Source organism: Podarcis liolepis (assembly GCF_965112155.1).
Source record: "Podarcis liolepis genome assembly, chromosome: 6".
NCBI classification, from domain to species: Eukaryota; Metazoa; Chordata; class Lepidosauria; order Squamata; family Lacertidae; genus Podarcis; species Podarcis liolepis.
In genome coordinates this window covers 59,232,021-59,256,830 of record NC_139559.1, presented here as the reverse complement: position 1 = coordinate 59,256,830, position 24,810 = coordinate 59,232,021, and the positions used below count along the sequence as shown (strand labels likewise).

Genomic DNA, 24,810 nt, shown 5'->3' with positions numbered 1-24,810 from the left:
CTCATTTCACTTTTCACTCTTCTGCATGAGAGATATTGGGTGGAGGGAAGAAAAGGAAAGGAGTTGAGATTTGGTAACACCATGGTTGTTGTCAGGCTCACTTAATTGAACTTGCCATTTGTCAGTCTCTGTTTTACTCTGGAAAGAGATGCATTATCTCCATGGAATCTTCCTCATACCTCTTCTTTTAGCTGCAGAAATGTTGCCAATAAAAATGTGAAGAGTCTGCAAATGTCATGCTCAAAACCTATTGAGCTAATTCACCAATGAATATGAAAACAGTATGAACTGGTGAACTCCAGTTAAAATCAATTGATTTATTTTTAAAGAAAGAATAGCTTTGATGGAAGCCATTCTGACAGTGGAAACAGAAAGCGATGGATAGGATTAGCAAACTGAACTGATTCATTTCATTATTAATTTTTTTAAAAGAAAAAAAGCTTAGGGTCGATGACCTTTTTCTACCATGAAGAGGCTTGACACAGTGTTGTCTCATGGCAAAGATCTACTTATTGTTTCTGTATTTTATGCAGAGTGTATCAGCACAGCCAGTGCATATTTATGTATCCTTCTGTGTTATACTTCTTTGGGATGGAATATGATGCCTAGATTGTTAAATAACCAAGCTGCATAGAAAACTTGGATAATGAGGGGTTGTGTAGAACTTCCCCAAACAAATCTCTAGAAGAGAATGGATAACATGAATGAGAAGGGAAAGGAAGACTGTATTACATCTTTGCATGAGGATGTAACATTTGAATAGGGCCTATGCATAAATTCAATGTGCAGAGGTTCATTTTTAACAGCCAGTTTCCTAGATAAAATGTGAGGAGATGCCACGTGATCATAGCCTGCACACAGAGCTTTTTATGTGCATAGAACCTATGAAGTCTCATATACACAGTAGAGGTGTGCACAGGTCCCAAGATTTGCCTTGCATCTATGCTTTTTATTTTAATTCATCAATCCCAACTTACACACATATACTAATACAAACAATCTGTATACCCAAATAAGTATGCGAAAGAGATTGATGATTATAAGGTATACATTTAAACATAGAAAGGACACTGAGATCTTAAAGACCACTGCGTAGGAGATGGTGGGTGCTTGTCTTCCAGGCCTTCAAGTATAAGTCTTCTTGCAACCTTAAGGGCTCACAGTACAACTTTTGTTGTCCATTCATTAGCACCCACATCACAGGAATATAAATTAAAAGTGTGATTCCTGAGTATTAATAGGGCTTTCAGATTTCATGTAGAGTGGTACCTCAGGTTACAAACACTACGGGTTACAAACACTTCAGGTTACAGACTCCACTAACCCAGAAGTAGTACCTCGAGTTAAGAACTTTACCTCAGGATGAGAACAGAAATTGCACAGTAGCGGTGTGGCAGCAGCAGGAGGCCTCATTAGCTAAAGTGGTACCTCAAGAATGGTTTCAGGTTAAGAATGGACCTCCGGAATGAATTAAGTTTGTAACCAGAGGTACCACTGTAAGCTGAAGTTCTCTGCTGAATTGTGGTCATTGTGACACAAGGTATCACAGAATGTGCATGAAGCAGGATAAACTTAATACCTTCAGTATCCAATTTCTTGATCTCTTCCCAATGCTGCTATGTAGTAATTCTTGGTGTCTCTGCAGTGCCAGGATACATAAATAAAGACAGAGTCCTTTAGACTTTTTCATTAAATTTCTAGGGTAGTTTCTTGGGCTTGTTTGTTTATGTGGGGATCTTGACATTTCTTCCATTTTGTCTGGTTTTAAAATATAAACCTTTAATATAGCACAGACAGAATACTGAAAAAGAGTTTGAAGTAATTTATAGCCTAGAATTTACAGTAGAAGCTGAAAGCATTCCTCCCCCCACTCCTCGCCTGAACTGACTCTTCTAAAATTTCATGATCTCTGTTCTCACCAAAGTGAAGTTTTGGCTCCTTCCCTTTCCAGAAGTCTCCATAAATAAAGATAAAAGAAGTGTGATAAACACAAAATGAAAGATTTAATTTGCCAAGGACGTTGGCAAAGAAAAAGCCACCAGGAAGAGCGCTTTCAGTTTTTCATAGAAAGTCACCCATACAACTTTTTGCTTACTAAATAAATTTTGCTGTTTGATGTTGGCGTCAGTGGATCCCAGGATGACTGAGCCTCTCCCCTGAATTCTCCATTTTCAGGATTCCCATAGCTTATCACCAGTGGGAATCCTGCTGGTGGTACTTCTGCCCACTCTCATGTTCAGCAGGTGGAACACAGAACTCAGTGCTGGAAGACTGTTGCCAGGATCACCCCCCAGCATAGTGATTTTGATTGCAGCCTCTCAACAACTGAGCTCAGTTGTGCAAAAAAAAGTGCTTAACCTGACTGCATTATATCTGATATATGGCTATTCCTATGAATGTGTACACATTCATGGCTGAAAGTGATCTATTGCTGAGAGGTTATTAAAGGGCTCTTCTGATAACTGAACAAGCAGGATGGAGGTGGTGGTGGTGGGAAGTCAGAGCAGGTTTGCAGGCCTGACCCTTCACCAACTTGTGTATTCAGCCTACTGTGGGAATGCAGCATTGGCACATATCAACTGTATGTGTGTAGGCCCTATACACATACCGTCACAAACCCTTCCTTAAATAAGAGTTTACAGCTGCAGGGACAACTCTGCACATTTGCATTTTGTACCTGTTGTTGGCATCCATCTGTCCTGAGAGACAATGGAGTGCACCTCCAGGGGTGAAGTCCTAGATGGCCTACTTTCTCAGGTTGATGAGCCCCATCTGCCCCTCACTTCCTCCTATGGGGCATGCAGAAACTGCCTTCTTGACTGTTGGGCCCACGGTTGGTCTTGTCTGTGCAATCCACCAGAGCCTATTTTGCATGCAGGGGAAGTCCTTAAGTCACCAAGGGTTTGTGTCCCCTCGGCTACCCTCACCTGGTTTAGCCAGCCAGTTAAAGTCATGTCCCAGGGTGCGGCCGCTGTCACATACTGACAGCTTCTAGGAGCCACAGGTGAGAGCTGAGTGCAGGGTGGGAGCCAAAGGTGGACAAACTACCCCAGAAGGATCACATTGTGTCCTGCACCAGAAGTACTACTCCTCCCCTAAAACCCCATACACCCCATTTGTACCTCTATAGGGTTTGATTCCTGTAGAGTGGATTTAACACGTCTGGATTTAAGTAGAGCCTACCACTGCAGTGTTGCTTCTCCCCACCATGTTTGTGTTCATTCTAGTCTACACTGCTGACTGATTGAAAAGTGCTACTCTCATTTCCCAAATGGACATTGTCTCCCTACTGTTTCTTTTGGTATTTAAAATCCTGTTTTTACTGTGGTTTATTAATGCCTTTAAATAATCAAACCTTAAATCAGTGTGCTATGAATATATTATCAAAAAGAAATGTGCATTTTTTTAATTAAAAAAACCAACCTAGAACACTATTAAGCCACTGAATTCTTTATTTTGGAAACCATTCAAGCTGTTATTCCAATCCACCAGTTGCAAAGTCATCCACTAATACCATGGCAAGCTTCTTAGCACTTTCTAACAGATCGCAGAAGGGGTTTTTTGTTTGCTTCTAGTGTTGACAGCTGGGTGGAGGTTTATTACCCGAGGTACAGCTCCCATCTCCTTATATACCTTGTGTCATAGAGTCCAATCTAATTGGCAGCAATGCAATCTGTTTTAACACCTGGATTAGTGAGGGCCTTTGTCTCCCATTTATAACAGATTAGAGGATTTGTGTTTTTATAAACTGAGTACTGATCACAGGATAGCGAGAATTTTTGCTGTATAAACAAATGAAATGCGTTTTGCAGCCTTTCCCCTCTTACATCAAACATAATCAATTTTAGCTAACAGCTTTAGCGGCTTCTTTCCAGAAACTTTGCTGTTTCTTTTATGTATCCTTCAGGCTGGCAAAGTGCACTGGAGCATTTACAGAGAACTTGGTGCCAAACTGATGATTGATGTGGACCAGCGGAACAGTGTCTCAAAGACCTTACACATATGGACACTTTTTGTCAATACTTGGGGTGCTAGTGGTATAATACTGGTGCTGTTAATTCCTGCACAGAACATGCACATGATTTGCCCCCAGGGAATGCAATAATTATTAGCAGCAGTAGTTATAACCTACTGCTAATACATAAGGAGCATTGCTAACTGTAGTGCATGAGAGAACAGTTCCGTGAATAAAAATCCTTGCATACTGAGAGAATAGTACTATATTCACTGATGCTGACTCTTGTATGTTGTGGGCATGTCCATTTATCGGTGTCCAAGTTGGTGGCTATCATTACATCTTGTAGGAACAAATTCCATAGTTTAATTAATCACTGTGTGGAGAAATACGTCCTCTTGTTTGCCCTAAATCTTTCAGCATTTGGATTGACTGGATGTCCCTGAGTTCCAATAATAAGAAGAGAGGGAGAAAATGTCTTCCTTAAGGAAATCAGCAAAGGCTGGCTTAGACCTGCTATTCAAATTCTAGGGCATTTGGGGAAATTAACATGACAGCTCCTGCTTTTTTTTTTTTTTAATAAAAGAAATTCCCACAATGCCCCAGAGCAGTTCCACATTTCACAAAAGAGGAGCTATGTCACTCAGTGGCAGCACAATGCTTTGGATGCAGAAGATCCCAGCTTCAGTGCCTGGCATCTCCAGGTAGCATTGGGAAAGAGTCCAGTCTAAAACCCCAGAGAAAATGCTAAGCTAGATGAACCCAATGATCTAACCACCAGGTAAGCTCACTAGAGCTAAGGAGCAGAAGTAGGGACAGGGGGAAGAGACCAACAAGAGCATCTTGTGCAAAAGGTCTCCTCAAACCTTGATTGTGCCCTCTGTTCAGTTAGACAGCATGGAAGCCAGAAGAAATCAAGAAATAAGAACCGTACAAATTCAGCTCCACTTCTATTTTCTAAGCTTATTGAAAATAACTTTCACTTTTTCATGTTTCTTTTTAATACTGCCATGACATTTAGAATGTTGCTCTTTTGCTCTTTAACAAAACGGGATAAAAATATAATTAAATAATCTAAATATTTTTAGCACACTAGTTGGGTTTTTATAGGGTTTTTTTTAAAGGGTGTTTCATTTATAACTGATGTTAGTCCTGGCCAAGAATAGCTCTCTTAATAGAACTAGTCTCCTAGTGAGCTTTGTCTGGTGCTTAAATCTTTTCGGTGCTAGGTAATAATTTAACTCCTTCTCACCAGGCTTTTGATAGACTACAATGATGTTGCTTGCAGTTAGTTGTCCTGCTTTTTTGTATTGTTTTTAATGATTTGCATGTGTTTTTGTGTAAATGTGTTACATGTACATTTGTTGTTTATTATCATGTGTTCATGCATTTTTTGCTTTTACATTTAAATATGTTGTCAGTTGCCTGGAAAACTTGTTATGTAACAAGAGTAACAACAACAACATCAACAATTTGGTGAAGGTATCGTCACTGTGTATCACTTTAGTCACTGCTAAGCCCCATGTGACTTCTTCATGGATGACAGATTACCTGTTCACTATGTGTTGATTTTGTTCCTGGGTATGAATTGGAAGAGAAGGCCATATTAGACCAGGGCGCCAATTTGTCCAGTGGGCTTTAAATAGTTATGCATTTGTGTCACTTTGAAAGGAACTAGTGCCCTATCTTTTCCTAGTGATGATTAATTGCACAGAGCGATAGGTGACAAGGAACGATTTTTCACGTCAAATACGGTTCTGGATGGCAAAATGCCCGGCACTTAATTTCCTACAAGTCCCTTCAAAATAACAACAATGGAAAGTGAAACAGGACTCCGTGCTGGCAATTTTCCTCAAACTACTGGCGTCCCATGGTTAGAATCCATCACTTTCCCACTGTGGGACCAGATGTCCCACTATAGAAACCAATGTTACTTTGAGAATGAAACTAGGTGAGCTACCATGAAAGCTAATCTCAGGTGTTTGTCTAACAGTTGGATAGCTTCTTCCAGAGATGGCTCAGAACTGCCCATTTTTTTTAGAACTGAGGTTGTCATTTTCACATTCCTTTTGGCAGGAAAGTAACCTTTAGATTAGCTTTGACATCGCTGCTGCTTGGGGAGTGAAATAATGGGAAAGTCAGGTCTTTGCCTCTAACCCATTCCTGTGGTCTGCCATACTCTATTTCAGACATCAGATTATTGAACCTGCATCCTAAACAGCATTGCTAGCTAACCATCTCCCTAATATTCACAAGGGCTTTTCCGTGAAACTCTAATGAATATTAATACTGCCGTAGCTGTGCATTCATTTTCTATGTGCAGCTGATTATTTATCACTGGCTTTGCGACAAGATTGGGCCCTGCAGCCCCATAGCGCATGTGTTTCAAATGGAGTTCTCCCACAAGGTAGCAAGAAATTATATGTTTCCTAGGTACCCCATAAATAATGTATCTAATTGAAAATTCACTCTTAAATTATTGCGGACTGCACATTTCTCAGTGATGCAGAAAGAAAAACACTAGGGAATGTAGTATTTTTTGCATCCCTGGAGGTTGGAGAGCTGCACCATAGGCCTCTTCACAGCTAGGAAGTCACTGCTTTTCTCTCTCTTGCAGAACTGTGTGCTCAAGGGCTTGCATGAAGACCCTACTGCAGAACTGTGAAATAAGGCAGTTAGCAAAACTGCCTACTCTAGAAAACGGGACATGAAGAGTCCACCGCCATTTTAGCATAAGTAGAACTAAAATGCATGTGTAAAAGCCATATTGCATCACTTATTTGTTTTTGTTTAGATTTTTGGTTTCCTCTTTTATACAAATAATTCATTTGAATGTAATAGACAGGCTTTCAGGGTCAGTTTTCTTCTTAACCACTGATGATTCAATCAACAGCCATATACAGTCATGTGATACACAATGTTTCACTTCACATTCATGTAGTGCAGTGTAAGATGTCACATGACTAAAGCACTCTCACCAAATAGATAAGGATCATCAGAATGGTTAAGCATTGGTGTGTCTGAATGTTTTGCAAAAAGAATAGAGGAGTTAATTTACGATTTAGTTGTTTTAGAGGAACAGAGTTGCCAAGTTCAAGCTTGGAGACTATGGCTTGGATCATAACTAGGATTTCATGAATGGAAGGGAGCCTCCTGGCTGCTGATGGGACTGAGATCCAGGAGAACAATTTACCAGTCAAAGGTGGGGGATGAAATTTTCATTGATAAACCCTGTATCCCACAATGCTTCTTCACAGGATTCTCCAATCTCCCAAATCAGTTTTTGATAGGGACAACAAGCAGGAGGAGGAAGCGGGTGTCAGAGAGAGTAGCACTCCTGTTGCTGGCAGGACCCTTAATTCTGCTTCATTAATGCTGCCTCTACTAGAATCAAATTTCTTATCCTAGCCTATGCCTTTGGTTTATAGAATGAAAGGCATAGGCTTCACAAAGGCAATTTCTCATTCTCCTAGACCTCTTAGTCACTAGGCTGCCCTATTCATCCTGCCTTAAAATAGCCATAGCTGTCAGCATGGTTGTGTATTGAAAATGCTAGTGATTCGTAGGACTTGTTACCATTCCAAAATTCTGTAGTGCTCAAGAGGTTTGGTGGGCAAAAATACAGGCCGATTTATGCATGCAACAGTTTGTGCATCTTGATGTGACAAGTTGCCTGCTTGTGCATCTTCAGCTGAAGATACACATTAGCCAGTAATTTATACTGAGAGACAAGCTATATTGTTGCACTAGAGATTTTTCTTTTCTTTAATAAAGCAGAGAATGCAAACACAGTTGAGCTTCTTCTATAGGAAACAAATTCAGGTATGCCCTCTCATTTGTAAATGTCTGAAAACCAATAGCAGTCAGGAAGAAATCTTATTTTGATGAAGTTTTGCTTACCCAAGCACAGTCGGTTTTGTATTATTACACCCAAGTCCATGCATGAGTAACCAACAGTATCATACTGAACACACTCAGCCACGTGGAAGCCAGGTGAATTATGATCCTGCAAGTTCCTCTTTGTAGTGAGCAAATATTAATGCCTTGAATGAATTGTCTCTTTGATTACTCTGAAAATGTTAGGAGCCAAGGAAAGAGAGTTATTGGAACATGGAAAAGCTTAGTGGATGATGAAGTGGTATCATAAATGAGTTTAAGGCGTAGCTGAATTTATACTTGGAAGTCGACACACGGGGATGAGTCTACAGCTGCGCTGAAGTCAATGGGAAGCTTTCTTGGCACACAGCTGTTCTGTTCCAGAATATGGAGCATTAAATTTGGGACCAGAGGGCTGCAGCTGAAAGCTCAGCTAAGTCATTAGGAGAGGTGACATTGCTCAAGTCACTATGACGTGGTCTCATTTCCCCGCAGTAGAAGTTGAAATAACAAGAAGGAAATCATTATGTCAGTATGAGATGAATATCGAACAGCACCACTGCATACTAAAAATCAAAATATTTTACACAAACAAAAACATCATCACCATAACCCTCATCAGTCTCCCACCTGAGATTTATTGCTTCTCTTAGGCTCCTTGCTCTTTTCTGCCTGGGTGCTTTCAGGTCCCAGCTCACTTCTTTCCAATGTTTCTGTTTTCCTTCCCTAGACCCATCCTGCCTCCTCTGTATTATCTGAGTAGCCAATACAATGGTAGCTAGGGATTTTTCTACCCCTCTGATTGTAATGCAGTCAGTGCCAGAGGCTTTCTATGATGCTTCTGAATACCAGCTGCTGGGAACCACAAGCAAGGAGACTGCTGTTGTCCTCAGATCCTTCTTTTGGCCTTCTCACAGACATCTGGTTGGCCACTGTGAGAACAGGATGCAGGACTCTAGCCATTGGCCTGATCCACCAGGCTCATCTTCTGCTCTTAGTACTACCACCACAGCATTCCCAACAGCATAAAAGACTGAGCTAAGGATCTGGACATTTGTGGTTCAAGTTTTGTTTCTGACATTAATTCACAAGGTGGCATTATGCAAGCCACTCTCTCTCAGCCTCACCCTCCTTCCCACATCTTTAGTCTGGGGAGTTGTAACGATGCTCACAACAACCTTAGAGGGTTGATTTAACAATTGCAACTAAATAATGTATATGAAGTGCTTTGGACATTTGCAAGTCCTATAGAAACAGTAAGTATTACTATAGGAAATATAAAACCAGCAATTTCTACAGATAACCGGTGGAATCCAGTGCTCCCATTCTGCAAGTGCAAGGGCTGTGAGCTAGTGGAACAGAACTTTCCCCTCCTCTTCCCTGAAGCCCCCTGCACACCTTCACCTCTGGGGGTGGGGCTTCTGGAGAAGATTGGAGGGGCACATAGAGGGAAGAGAGGAAACAGAAGTGCCACTGCACCAGCCAAACTCCACTGACACTGCTTTGGAGACAACCCTCTATTTCAGGCATAGGCAAACTCGGCCCTCCAGATGTTTTGGGACTACAACTCCCATCATTCCTAGCTAACAGGACCAGTGCTCAAGGATGATGGGAGTTGTAGTCCCAAAACATCTGGAGGGCTGAGTTTGCCCATGCCTGCTCTATTTTTATATGTTTATTCCCCCCCCATATCATTTTAAAGCTGTTGAGCAAACCAAGTTCTATTTCATTTTCAAGTTGCTACTTGGCCTTGCTTTTTTCATTCTTATTCCTCTTTGGAACCAAATTTGAGGCTATATTACATAATGCAGGCAAAACTCTTATTTGAAACCATTATCTCCACTCTCAGGGTCTGTGTTATCACCAGAAGTCTGGTGTGGAATTATTTCCCCTGCAGCAAATAGGCATGCTTTTATTGCTATTTTTACTCTTATTTTAAAGGTAATTGTAATTGACTCTGTTAGAACTTATGTGTCCAAAAGGGTTAGAAAGTAAACAGTGTTTTTTAAGACACAGAAGCCATGTCTGGTGGCTAGCCTTTCCCCCTCCTTAGAATCACATCTTGTATGTGCTAGCTCTGGCGTTAGTACCAATCCTATTGGTATGCAGAACAAAGGGCAAGGAGTTATGCACAAATAAGCACATCAAGATGTGGACACAGGCACTGTGGAATTCAGCTCCTGGGAGCAGTGTGTTGTTGAGAATTCCTGATACGCTGTATCACCAGTTTGTAAGGTTACAGACACAGAGGCTGCAGCAGATCAAGGCAAGTCCCACTGACTATCCAGGCATCTACTGGTCCTATTCCCTACCTGTCCTCATGAATCCATTATGTGCAGCTGCAGCATAATGTAGGCCCTCACAGCTGCATTCCAGCAGCCCTACAAGTTCATTAAGGGGGATCCATGTCTGTTAGGTAACTAGATCCTAAGGGCTGAGAAGGTGGTAGAGAAGATTGCTATTTATTATAAAGTATTTCTAGGCCAGCTTTCTGAAGGTGGCTTGGTTAAATAAGAAATACCAGGTCTCAGAATAGAACACTTCCAACCCCACCTGCAATTAAAAAATTAGCAGTAACAAAACACTTATTCCATAATACAAGCATAGTTTCCATAAGACCAACAGTTAAGAGAGAACAAAAGACATCTCTCCCTCAGAACCCCATGTTGCCAAAGTACGAGTAGAATTTCCTGGAAATCTCATTGTAGAACACAGTCTGCCCCACCCCCAGCACTTGCTATACTCACTGATCTCAACAAGTTATTTCCAAGTTCTCAAAGTTTTTACTGCATTATTATAGTCGTTATTATGTGCAGTATTATATGCATTACTATACTGTAATATTATGCACATATACACTCCAGGCTTCCTAAAGCAACCAGCACATAAACAGATAACATACAACAATGCACATAACTCTCCAGAAATACTTACATTCTAAAGCTTATAAAATTATTCTGCAGAACATAAGGCAATCTTGCTGGATCAGGCCAGTGGTCCATCTAGTCCAGCATCCTGTGGCCAACTTGATGCTTGTGGGACCTGAGCTAGCAGGTCCTGAGCGCAGCAGAGAAATATAGTAAAGCATGAGGCTTGGTTCTTTCATACATATTGTATGTATAATATATATTTTGCAGATAGGTATTTTTCTAAAAGCAGATCAGACTTAAGTGGATACTAAATGCAAGGGGCAGCTTGATGCTGGCAGTGCTAAACTGGATCAGAACAACCAAATTCCCTGTATAAATCATATTCCTCCTCCATCCTCATTTTCAGCTAAAGGCCACCTGCGTTTGAAAACTGAAACATGGTAGCAAGTAACTGTTTGAGACTTCCAAGATGGCTGTCTGGTTCCAGCAATCAGAATAATGGCCATGTCTCAGGATGCCACTTAGGTCTGGCCATTCCACTCGCTCACCTCTGTCTCCTTTCAGCTCCTGCAATGGGGCCTGATTCTAAGAACTTCCCTGGTAACAGCCACAACCCCAAATCTGGCATGGACTACTCCCCATCCACTAGGCATCTTCCTCCTCCTACACCAGCACTGCCTGACCCTCACACGTAGGCAGGATCATTGAGCATAGCAATGTTAAGGATAACTAACAGTAATGACTTATAGGCCAGCATAGATTTTGATCTGTGTGCTTGGGATCTGAATTCAGACAGGGCCTGTTGGATCTACAACTCACTAAGGTAGGATATATGCCTTGAAACTCCCTTAGCTGTTTCTCTGTATTTTCTATGCATTTGCCATTCATGTGTTTCTACCAGTGAATTCAATTTTGGGGACCTCCTTAAATGTATTTCAGCATCACAATAGCATCACAGCCTAGCAGCTGTGTTCCAAAGCTTTAATACTCATGAATGTGCAAAGTCCTTTTTTTAAAACACTGTATCTTGTGGTAAGTCACAGTGGGCATATGAACCATTTGCATGCAGAATATAAAATATCCCTTAGCACTGCCTTGTAATTCGGATGATAGCTTCCATTCCAGTAGAAAACTAAACGTGTCTGTAGACTCTGTACCAATTAGATTACTTTATAAGGTCAAAATAAAAGTTTGGGAGCCATTTCCTTCAGCTTCATCAATGGTAGTCATTTAACACAAATTATAGAGTGGAGCCGTGTTAATGATAAGGAGCATCAAAACTTGAGGAAGTGAAAATGGAAGTGTCAAAGCTGTCAGAAGATTCATCCATAAGTAGGCTATAGCTGAATTTCTGGAGTGCCTTATTGAGGGCAGAATGACAGCACCGCTGTGTATCCTTGAAGACGGCAAATAATATGCCAACATCTCTGTCCTTATTGCTAGTAAAATTCCAGGATGAGTACAGCTGCAATGACAATAGGTGAAGTGATCTGATAAGTCAAAAGGACTTCTAAGTCTTGATTTTACTTTCATTTAATGGTTTGCACGGGTAGTATATAGCTGAGAGCTGTGCACAGCTGATATAATGTGCACACATACATATTGAGTAGTATGCTTCGGTCGCATACATTATTAAAATGAAAGTTATTTCTATTCATTACCTCTATTTTATCATACTGCAATTAACTGTGTGGCAAGGTAGTTATGCATATGCAATTATTAGCTCCTGTCTCTGATGCTCTCTTCTGGCACACATGTGAAATAGATATATACATTTAAATGACACCAGAAAAAGGTTGATATACCAGTTATTGTTAAAAATGCTGCTTGCACTGTCTCATAGTTCTACCACCCAGAGGTAAGAAGAGAATTCATGTAGTTTACAGTAACATCAGAGAAGCTGCCCTCGTGTTTTCCATACCCCAACGTCTAAAATGGAAGAGTAGTTCCTCCACCACCAAATTTGCATATATAGAGAGCCAATCTGAATTCAGTTGAACCAATGGGAGCAACCTGTTATGAAAGACAGTATATATTTTCTTAAGTACCGGTATATAAAATTCCCTGCTTGTGCATTCACACTGCAATGACCTTACGGCTACCTTCCCCCTCTGACATGCAGCAGTCATTTAGTTGGAGGGAGGTCAGGTGAGTGGCACAGTCCCATCTTCATTTGGATAAAAATTGGATGCTAAGCCTATCTGAAACACATGTGCAGAGGTTCTTAAGGCTGCAATTCTAAGCACGTTCATACTAGGGAATAAAACCCAGTGAGTACAGAGGGATTGGTTTCTGAGAAAGCATACATAGGATTGTGTGGGACTTCTTTTAGTGTAGCCCTCTTCTGTCTCCTCACATGTCATGGACAGGCTAGATCCAGAGGTGTGGTGGGAAGCATCAGCTGGGGAACCCCTAAGGGAGATGGCTCAGAGCCAGGGGATTGGTGGTGGGATGACAATGAGTGGTCAGAGGGAGAAGAGGGAGCAGAATGGGAGGAGGAGGTGTCAGAAGCTGAAGAGGTAACAGGATTTAGTAAGCAGGAAGATACTGGGGAAGAGAGCAGTCCAGAATCAGAGGCAGAAGTGGAGGTGGGCCAAGAGGCAGAGATCAGGCAGGCTGCTGAAGAAGCCAGGGTGTCTCCCCGTCCTGCTGCAACCAGCTCCCCTCCCCTCTGGTTGCCCAGAACCTGCAGAGTGAAGCAAAGACAGACAATGTGAAGAAGTCTCAGGTTGCTTGGGAAGGACCCAGGGGAGGAAGAGAGTTAGGGAACTGTGAGAAGGCAGGAAACTTCAGTGCTCGCAGCTGCTCCATTGGGACAAGACGTCCTGGCAAGAGAGTTGGTGTGCATATTAGGCATGGCCTGCTTTTGTTTCTTTGAATTAGGAGTTAACTTCACTTTGTGAGTTATTGCTGACATCTCCCAGCTCCCACATTGACCTCAAATATTTCCTACACTGTCAACATATACAGGATATTTCAATTTATTTAAAAAAAGCTGTTATTTGCTGCATTACTGATTTTAATTGTTAACAAAGCTGATAAGGTTCACAAATGACAGTTTTATAACAGGAACATTATCTGTTTGTAAAATATATGATTTTACAATGAGTTAGTTATCCCTACTCTTGGAATCTTACTCTATAGATTTCTTCTTTTTTTTAACAAATAAAGTGCCAACTTTCATATATTGATAACATTAGCATGGATACCAGCACAAAATGACTGCCTCTGGAAAGTTTCATTTCCCTTTATTTTAGTTTCTAAATATATACTGCATAAATTTAAAATAAATGTTTTCTTTTATATATATATATATATATATATATATATATTTGTTTTCGTATATATATATATATATATATATATATATATATATATATATATATTTCGCATATATATATATATATATATATATATATATATATATGCGCCGTATTTTTTCTGTGTATAAGACTAGGGGTTTTTTTAAACCCAAAAATTGGATTACAATTGGGGCTTGTCTTATACAAGGGGTGTTTTCTTAATTTGAAGTCCCCAAAAATAGGGGCGCCTTATACATGGGGGCATCTTATACACGGAAAATACGGTATATATCTCGAAGACAGTCTTCTAGTAGGGAAATTTATGTTCTCTCTTAGGTCTTGCATGCTATTTTATAATCTACAGAGATATTTCTTACCAGTGAGTGTACAACCCTAGGAAAAAATAAAGGATTGTTATGGAAGTGTTTACACAACCCTCGCTACTTTACAAAAACTAATGCAACTATAGAAAAAGCAATCTAAAGCCACTGCTGTTTTCTCGAAGGCAGACATTGTTTTTATGTCCTACAGATAAACCCCCATTATAAGTTTTGATCAAAGCAGATACTCTCTCTTTGAGACTTTGGGTACATGTAAATTGCTTTGTTATACATACACATTTGCATATATTTTCAAGAAGATGAGCTGCTGAAATGGCGCCTTATATATTTTGATGCTGTGCTGAATTTAAAGTATCTCTAGTACTTTGTTGCCAACTAAGATGTTTTAACAAAGGCTAGGAAAACTATAACATGAAGGAAAGTCAGTAAAGTTGATATACAGTATACATCTATCTCTGCAGCTGCTGTGCTAAGGCGTACATTGGGATAGGAGCACCTTAGTTTGAAATTGTTAACACTGGCATATGAAGCATTTGCCATATGGGATTTAGTGCATAGGCAGAGATGTTCAAATGATATGATGTCTTTCTCATCTGTGTCTTTCCATTTTTTGTAAGCTCTCTGCTTAGTTTCCCCGGATTAAATTGATTAACTTTCCATCTCACCTCCCATTAATTATTGCATTAACAGTAATAATCAAAATGTGTGAACAGCTGGCATTTTAGATGTTCTTAAACTCAGCCCCTAGCTTATGTTTGCTGCTCTACTTACACGTACACAAAATTAAACAGCATTTATAATGTGTATGCACACACACACAGTTAGGTATATTTTATGTTTTGAAGCCGCACGTGCACATTTGACTTGGAAGTCTCTTCTTTGCTTTGTGAGTTCCCTTCATTATCATGGCTTGTTAATTCTATAGATGACAAGGTTAGATAATTACGACCTTCTTCATTAAACATCCCTTTGTAATTAACACAGTGCCTCTGGGTTTAAGGCCTCTCACTCATTAAGCATATAGTGCTTCAAAAATATTGGTAGAACTGCTTTTCATATCCATCAAACATCTCTGTGGCAAATTACAGTCGCTGCAGTTCTTTTACTACATGTCTTTTCAAATAGGGGCTCCTGCTAGTTTTGATAAGAGAAATTAATTAAAAAATAAGAGATTCCATCCCCAAATTCTACTTAGCTACTTGTTTCCTATATACCAGGGGTTAGGAACTGGATCTGGCCAGTGGGCCTTGAGGCCATTTGACAGACAGCATGACCACAATCAGTCTCCTTGGAGAAAAGTTGGGATATCAAGGTATCTTCTGAGTGGATTTTCATTGGGAAAAGGTTTTAACTCCATCCTTCCCTTCTTTCCCCACAGTGCTGCCCAAATCCAGATTAGGAATCACATGCCTCCTTGTGATAGATCGATCGATCAATCAATCGATCAATCAATCAATCAATCAATCAATGAACTGATTGATTGATAGAGGCACAGGGCTTTTTTCAGCCGGATCTCACAGGAACTCAGTTCTAGCACCTCTCAGGTGGGCACCATTGCCATTATAACAAAACAAGGGAGGCATTCATGGTGAGTTCTGGCACCATATATGTTTAATATATAGAATCATAGAACTGTAGAGCTGGAGAGGACTCTGGGATCATCTTGTCCAACCCCCTACAATGCAGGAATGTGCAGCTGTCTCATACAGGGATCAAACCTTCCACCTTGGCATTACCAACACCATGCTCTAATCAACAGAGCTATCTGAATCCATAATCTACTTTAGCCCCAAGGTTTTAGTTAAAAAAAACACACCACCCCAGACATTTTATTAGTGGGTTTATTTTTGTCTCAGATTTTATTTTCTTGCCTCTTACAAGTCAGAATTTGGTAGCTCAGCCTTCCCCAACCTGGTGCCCTCCTGATGTTTTGGAATATAATTTGCATTAGCCTCAGTCAGTATGGCTGTGCTGGTTGGAGTGCAAAACATCTTGAGGGCACCAGGTTGATAGAGAGACTGTTGGAGCATTACATCTGACTGTACAAAATAAACGTGTGCTTTTATATATTTCTAAGAGACTTATAGGAATGTGTGTGGTCACTTTATGGAGACTGATTACGGTCATGCTGCTTGGAAACATTTCCCTCCACCCGCCCTAAGGATACTTAAGCAACACAGATGCCATAGTTGTTGCTGATAAGGGAATTAGAGAGTATAAATACTGCCTCTAAACTGCAAAGTTTCAAGTTTATGGATCTGTGCACTGCAGCGCTGTAAACGGTTTTTCATAAATCCTCACCACTTATCATCCGTGTGATAGCTTTCCTTATAGATCTTACCCTTGTAGTAATTTTCCATTTTGCCACTCAGATGAATGGTGCATGTAGGTAAAGCAGCCCTGGCAGTGTGGAGCTAATTGCATTGCAGCATCTATTTAACTGTTCTCCGCTGAAATTGGGTAGCTATTCTGCATTATTGATTCTTTTCTGAAGGTAAAAATAATCAAATATGCATAAAACATTAAATGCAAAGTGAAATAAACGAATGCATGTTGTTCATGAATATATGAGGGAAGCAAATATCTGCAGCCAGAAAATGAAAATGCTTTCATGGCACTGTGTTCAGCAAACTGTTCTGTCAACTACCCATGGTTGTAACATTGTTCCAGCTGTCATCTTTTAAAAATCTATACACACTAGAAAGAAGATTATTTCAACATTTACTAGGCTGGAAAATTGTTATTGCTCACACAGCAAGACTCAGTGAGTTTTGAGGTTTTCCTTCTCATTGCTGCCAACTTTTGATGATCCCAAGGAGACAGATTTTGGATCCTGCTTTAGACCTGCTCCTCCTTCTTCCTGTGACTTTAGAATGGCAATGACCCACAGGCTGGGAGCACTCTGTGCCTTGACTGCTTAGGATGAACCTATCATCAATAAGACATGACGTCATATAGAGTTATGAATATATTGTACTGTGTTGTCTTAATTGCATCCAGTCCTTTGCAAACTGATTCCTGCATTGGCCAGAAGAGAGATAGTAAACATAGAGCTGTCCAAATGTTGTTGAACTCCAACTCCTGTCAGTTCCAGCCAGCATGGGTCACCTTGCACCCATCAAGCATTCAATAGGGAGGCACTGGGAGGGAGAAGAGCTCTGATGTTTGTGTAAAGTGTGCAACTGCAGTCCTTCTGCAAAAAGATCAAAGCAGAGAAGAAAATGTATCAGCAGAGTGTAGACTTGTGCTCCCTGCAAATTCACAAATCATCCATGCATCTTGCAGTTACCATATTTTGTAGGATTGGGCTTGCAGTTCTGTTGTGCATCAATGTAATTTGCATTCTTTTGCTGAGATTATTGGGTTTTTGGCTCTTTGCAGAGTCAAGGCAGTTAAAAGGACCTCATCTTCCATAAAAAAAAAGTCAAAGAAGAAAATTGAAGATGGAAGTTGAGTGGAGTTACAAGCAAGCAAGCAAGATAATGTTGTATTATTTCTGACTCTGGCTCTGCCCACTCTTGTAATGCAGCCCTCAGTCCAAAAAAGCTGCCCATCTATTATACACCTTTATCTAAGAGTAAGTTGCACTGAACTCAGTGGGATTTACTTCTGAGTACCTATGCACAAGATTATCAGTTTTGCATTTTTCTGTTATATGGTGGGATAATTTAAAAAGGATAACAGAAGTTCATGATGGATACATTTTGCAATGTCTGTTAGGCATACTTAGCATTCCCACTCATAGGTCTAGTCTCCATGAATATACAAGTAATGGCCCACTGTAAACCTGTGCAGATTCAGAGGAGTCACACAGCTCCTTGGGTAGGACTATGGGCCCATCCTTGCCCTTCCACCCTAGCAGTATTCCCTCTTCAGACAATATCACTGATGCCTGAGGCAGAATGCATTTGAGTACTACATCCAAGAGAGAATGGCCATGACCTTCAGCGTCTGCTCAGTAATGCTATCAGGTCAGAACTTGAATAGAAGTTCAGCAGAGTGAGCAGTCTAAAATTACCTAGCTGCAACTTTGACCCTGCTTATGCACTTCTGAAGGCATCAGACAGGACCTTATCTCCTAGCAAGGCAGTTCTTATGTTCACAACACAAATAGTTCAAGAGTTGACTTAGAGCAAAGAAGGCAAAAGGCATGAATGTTGGAAGTGTACTGAAAAGCATTGATGACTTGAGTGTGAAGACCGAATAGCAGTTATCTACAATTAAAATGCATCTCTAATCGTCCCACTTAACTTTTTAGTTCATCAACTAAAACAACAGTGCTCTCTTAACAGGATATTTATGCTCCATCCATTTCTAAAAGTGCTTCTAGGCTATTAAGGCAACAATACTGTGTACATTTATACACAGTGTAAGGGGAGTAAGTCCTACTGAATGAAGTAAAATTGCTTAGCATTCTGCTGTAAGCTCCTAAACGTCCATTGTAATGCAATGGACTTGGGTTCTGCTTCTCAGTTAGCCCCAGTTCCATTATCTCCCATGTATTAATTACCTTAACTCAAAATAGAGCTGGGAGCCAATGTCTATTATCACTTTTATTTGCTGTGCATAAAGGCCTAAACTGCATCCTTGTGTGCGAGAGCTGGCTGAGGTAATCTGTAGCGCTGATACGGTTTTTGCTTTTGTCACTTCTTTGGAATTTTTGGAGGTAATAGAACACACATCTATCCTGGGCATCAATGCCACTTAGTTACATTTTGGCCTTCTAGAGAGATGGATGACGCTGTACAAACCCTTGATCCTCCCAATGTGTTTCCATTCAAAGAAAGTTGGAATGTGTAATCCAGCTCTCTTGTTCTAGGGTTGCAACTAGGGATTGGGGGGGGGGGAGGATTTGATTTAAGTACACGTTTAAAGGTGATCCTATCTCATTTACATAGATATACTGTGTAAAAGCATATACTGTGTAATAGGTGTATATGCATGTATATATTATGGTACTTAAAATTGCATGAAAATGAATTGTTTAAGAGAAGCTTTCTTTACAAAAATGTGCAAGACTACAACACAAAAATGTGTGCATTAAGAGAATTTCTCCCTGAAATGCTGATTAATTTTTATCAAGACTTTATTTTTTAAATGTAAGCTTTTATAAAAATATGGAAAAGCAAACTTGCAATTGGAAAAAATGAGAAACTGGGGAGAACTAAAATTGACAACTTAATCCTTTGATAGTTGCAACACAGTCTCTCTCTCTCTCTCTCTCTTTTAAAAAAGTGAATGTACATGCTTGTAGCCTACACAGGACACTTCCAGACTGCCACTGTTTCTGGGAGGTATTCAATTAGATACTGGCAAATTCAAGTTGTGAAATTAAAATCAAGCTGGCACTCTTGTGCTACAAGCTCAAGCTCATCACCCACCTTCCCCCTTTTTTGTAATAAGGGAAGCAACAAGGAAATGCACTGGAGAGTGTGGGATAACAATTGCTTAGCATACTGTCATACAACCTTCCCAGAAACAAATAAGAATCAATAAGCATTAAATAGCCAACTGTAGTCTAACCTCCATGTAAACTTTGTGCCAATGAAGCAGGATGAATGCTCAATAAACAGGTCATCTGCAAGTGACCACAGACAAGAGTCCATTGTCGCTTTCTGATGTCTTCCTTAAAAATATTTAGTTGCCCAAATTTCAAACTGTTGAGCCTTAATCCTCTTTTCAGTTCACATGCCATGAAATTGGATAGACTTAGCATCTCACAGGGTTTCCTGCATATATGCCAAGAGCTCTGTGATCCTTGGATAATCACCAGTAGATTATTGTTAGCAACTTTTTGCTTTTCTTTCCAAAAGTGGGATTTATTTCTGCAAAGATTGTTGCTGTTGCATTTCAAGTTTTCCAAGAATGTTGTTGGAAGTCAATTGCATGTACTTGCAGTCCAAGACTATAACTCTATGCCAATTTACCTGGAAATTTCCATTGCATTTAATTCTGAGCAGGTGTAAATAGGGTTGCATTGCACATCTTTATCACATTCTATCATAGTGGGGATAGCAACTTGATTAGGATTGCAATCCTAAACACACAGGACGAAGTAAGGTCCATTGAACACAGTGGAACTTACTTCTGAGTAAACATGTATAGATAGGATTGCTCTGTATGAAGATCTTTATTATATTGCATATCTGTCGATGTCTAGAATATAATATAATTTAATATAGAGCACTTTCAGCCTTAACTGAATGAATTTAGTTTACAAATAGCTAAGCAGGTACCATACCCTAGTGAAAAAAATTAGAGCTGATAAATTGGGGGTCCTTTGTTGTTAGTTACATTCTTTGGCATTTGAAGCAGAAACAGAAAACTATGTGACGAGTTTGGGGGTTTTTTTCTGTCAAGAGCTAGGTCCTAGCTTTGTTTACTTAGAAGTAAGGCCTGATTCCTATGGCCAAATTGCTCTTTGGTAATTTATTGAAACATAATAATCTGATGATATCTCCATGTGGCAATTCACCCCATGCAAACATAAACAACAATAGCAAAAAAGCTTTGAAATTTCTCAGATTGGATATGGAATTGGTGCTATTCATGTATTATTCACTTGTATGGCATGGGGCTGGACTGCTAGCTATGCCCTTGGCATCTAATCACCAGGCTAGCTCTCCCCATGTCTGAAAAAGAAATGGTATTACTGAAATAATTTCGTCATTGAATATGCCTATGTGGGAACCATAAACAAGAAGAAAAAGCAAAGCAACAACATATAAAATAGGTAGGATACTTGTTTATTTAGCTACGGAGCAGGTATTTTATTAAAAGTAAATATAAACTAAATAAGAAGCTAAACATAAATTAAATAGTCTGTGACCCTATAATGCCATGTATGCCCTATATGTACCTGCAAAGGGGGAAACATGCAGTCAAAAAAGCATATATATATATTCTCCTCAAAGGGATTTAATAATAAGCAAGGATTGTCTCCTCTTCCTTTGCTTCTGAAGACTCTGTAATATCCAAATGATTTCTAATTAGCAAGCCTATATATTTAGAATAAATTTCAGACATTGCTGTCTTAAGCCCTGCTCCTAGGGCCCGAGGGACTCTGCTAAAATCTCTTACATGTAATAGATTTTCTTTCTAATCTTCCTTTATTCCCCTCCCCCACAGCTCTGGAATCTGACACAGTCGTGTTTTAATTGGGAAAAATGCCTGCGAACCTTCTCTCGCCTTCCTGAGAAAGGCACAAGGGGTGGGGGAGGCTGGAATATCCTGGGATAAACAAAGGAGCTACCTTTATGTGAAAGAAGCCTGAATATCATTGAAATAATGAAAAGTTGTGCTTACAGGGAAGAGGAGCTATTTCCCAAAATATATCAATCTGATATTCAGAGCACTTGAGAGTCTATCCAGGTTACCTATTTCCTGAGGCCTTACCAAATAATACAGATTTAACAGATATGCTTTTTTTCATATGTATTTCTCACTTCAGCATCCTTTCCATTCCCCATAAATGGGCAAACGAAATCAAGTCTGCCAGATTAGTATGTGCATTAGGAATTGGCTGGAATATTTCATATGGACCATTGAAGGAAATAAAGATACAGTACATTGGATGTGCTGTCTTTATGCATTGTATTCCCTCCCCCTCTATCACCTAGGTAAATCTGCAGCCTCTTTGAAGCTTCTTCCTTGAACTGCTCCATATTTGCTGATCATCCTTTCTCTGTCAGCATTTTTCAAATGCCACAATCCAATGGTGTATAAATTTTATCAAATAAATAAACTACAGCTGACATGAATTTGCCTCCCAAACAAACCATCCTTTGCTCATTTTGGATAACAAATATTACCTAGCTACAGACTTATCCTATTTCCATCTTTGACCCCCAGTAATATTAGATTTTAGTGTTTGACATGGCAGTTGATATTTCAACAAGCAGCAGAATTAGATTTTGTCTGTAGTGAACAGTGATATGCAATGGGATATCACAGTAATTTTTCAAACTTTCTACCTTCAAGGAAAACGTTTCGCAATGGCATCTTCCAATGACACCTGTGCATCTTCCACAGAGTCCCATTTCTTCTTGAGGGACCATAATAGATTCTAGTTTTGGGTCCTGTTGGTACATATCAAACCTCACTGGGTTTCTGAAACAACTTGGAAAATGCCTGGCAGCTGTGTTCTCCCCCACAAGCGACCCTCGGGATGATTCATCACTCTTCTTTCCCAATGCACTTCTGTGACATATATCCAAAGACATATGCACACAATACGATAGCAGAGTCCAAACAGAAGCTAGGCATTTGAGGTGTGGAATTTAAGCGACAGAACAACGGAACATGGCCCCTACAGTGTGGTGTAGTGGTTAAGAGCGGTAGTCTTGTAATCTGGGGAACCGGGTTCGTGTCTGCGCTCCTCCACATGCAGCTGCTGGGTGACCTTGGGCCAGTCACACTTCTTTGAAGTCTCTCAGCCCCACTCACCTCACAGAGTGTTTGTTGTGGGAGAGGAAGGGAAAGGAGTGTTAGCCGCTTTGAGACTCCTGAAGGGAGTGAAAGGCGGGATATCAAATCCAAACTCTTCTTCTTCTTCTCTCTTCTTCTCTGAGAGAGAACAGGAAAATGCAATAGTACAACATAATGGAACAGTGTAACTAAACTTCCGTTCTCATGACTCCAACAGTATGGAATGTCAGCACAGACATGTGATGAAAACAATCACACATCCTGCAACGGGAGGACTGAAATCCCAACAGGTCCCAGCATCATATTTGCCAAGTTTGACCCAGAACATACCCAACACTACCTGTGACTGGACATTGAAGAGGAAAGGCATTAAGTGATGGACAAATTATCTGTGAACACTTATTATTGAGGAATCTCCAATACACTTTTAAAGAATTCAGGATTCCCCAGAAAATAGTCTGAGCATCACTATTGTATCATATCTGGAATGTAACACTACTTAACACTAGATAGTGCTTTATAATTGCAAGGTGTTAGCATTTTTATCATGGATTCCTTACAGGGTAGAGATGGATGGATGGAACAGTCTATAGCCAGTCCATGTCAGTTTCACTTAAATCCATTCTGTCCTATTTCTCCATTAATCCGGCGTGTACTTAAACAAACAAACAAACCTGCATGAAAATCCACAATGAAATGCATACTTTATAACACAATATGAATTTAATTCCATACTTCATATCAAGGAACATATTTCTAAACTGAATTTTATCATTTCAGAAGCATTTAAAGCTTTTTTTTTTTTAAGCTGAGGACAGCATCACAAAATTCAGAAAGAGCAAAATCCACTAGAGAATAATGTTCCAATATGCACATTGGCCTGGGAAGTGTGGATCATGTGAGCTTCCCTCAGAATTCACAGAAATACCAGTCCTCCAGCATCCCTGGTTCAAGCGGTTTCCCATTCTGACTGAGCTTGGCTTTCTTTCAAAGCTATGCAGACTGACCCACGTTGAGCCATCATCTAGAAACTTCCCATGAAAGATACCATCTGGTTTGGTAACTAACCCTTGCATCCTAGTGGATGGAGGGTGGGGGAGACTTTTAGACATTCAACACATAGTTTTTGGCTTCTGGACTTCATCCGGTGCTTGAGGGGTATTTTGCTCTCCTTTCTAGTATAGCAAAGGTCTTGTGTCTAGTTCCTCACTCATTATTTGGAGTGTTAATAACTAGTTAGATTATACAGTGCATATTTCTGTGGTGCGTATCACTGTGGCAGCTAGATGCTTTAATTACAGAGATTAAAGTACTAAACAAGGACAAAAAGAGAGAACAGCTATAATTACTAAATCTGTACATCTGTGCAAAATGCTTCATGCACTGCCTCAAGAGGGGTGTCGTGTAAGTGCCTAATTTTATTTGGTTTCAAATGTTAGCTGTGGTAGCAGAGTGAATGGAAGCATGTAGGAGTCTCATGTTGCCCATGTTACAGGCTCCAGTGACATGGTGGTTTCAGACTCCTGGTTTAGATATCTGAATCCCCACCTACGAGGTATGAAGTGGTGGGTGGAGTGGTGGGAAACATTTTGAAGGGGAAAGAGTAAAAGAGTGAAAGGGTGAAACCCGTGTCCTTCAGGTGCTTTCCTGCAAACAGGGCTGCAGAATTGGAACTAAGTCCCGCTGGAAGATAGAACAGCTGAGAGAAGTGGTTTTGGGCTACCTGGGCAGAAACAGGTAGAGGATTCAAAAACTCCTGCTATGGAGTGACACGTTCCTTCTATGCTTTATACCTGTTTGGCATGCCCCACAACAACCCTGGTTGTGCTATGTTCTGCTGAGTTAGATTTAGATACCATACATCTCAGAAAACAGTGTCCTCTAAAAGTTTTTTCCATTGCATGGATAGGTCTGCGTGGAAGGTGCTCAGTTTGGCTCTTGGCATCTCAAATCCAGGGCCTTGTAAGATCCCTGTCTAAAACCCAGGAGAACCAGTCAGCTTAAACAATTCTGGGCAATGCTCTTACTTAATATAAGGC

General features: G+C 40.2%; 1 protein-coding gene across 5 annotated transcripts in view; it reads left to right on the top strand.

The window, feature by feature from the left end:
- DAB1 (DAB adaptor protein 1) overlaps nucleotides 1-24,810 on the top strand; it is a 573,658-nt gene that overhangs the window by 104,306 nt on the left and 444,542 nt on the right. Inside the window, exon 1 of one of the 5 annotated variants that reach the window (XM_083510313.1) lies at nucleotides 15,909-15,932. The exons of the other annotated variants lie outside the window; for them this stretch is intronic. The gene's annotated coding sequence lies outside the window, so the exon portion shown is untranslated. Of the gene's footprint in view, nucleotides 1-15,908; nucleotides 15,933-24,810 lie in introns of those variants that run through there. 5 annotated transcript variants of the gene reach the window in all.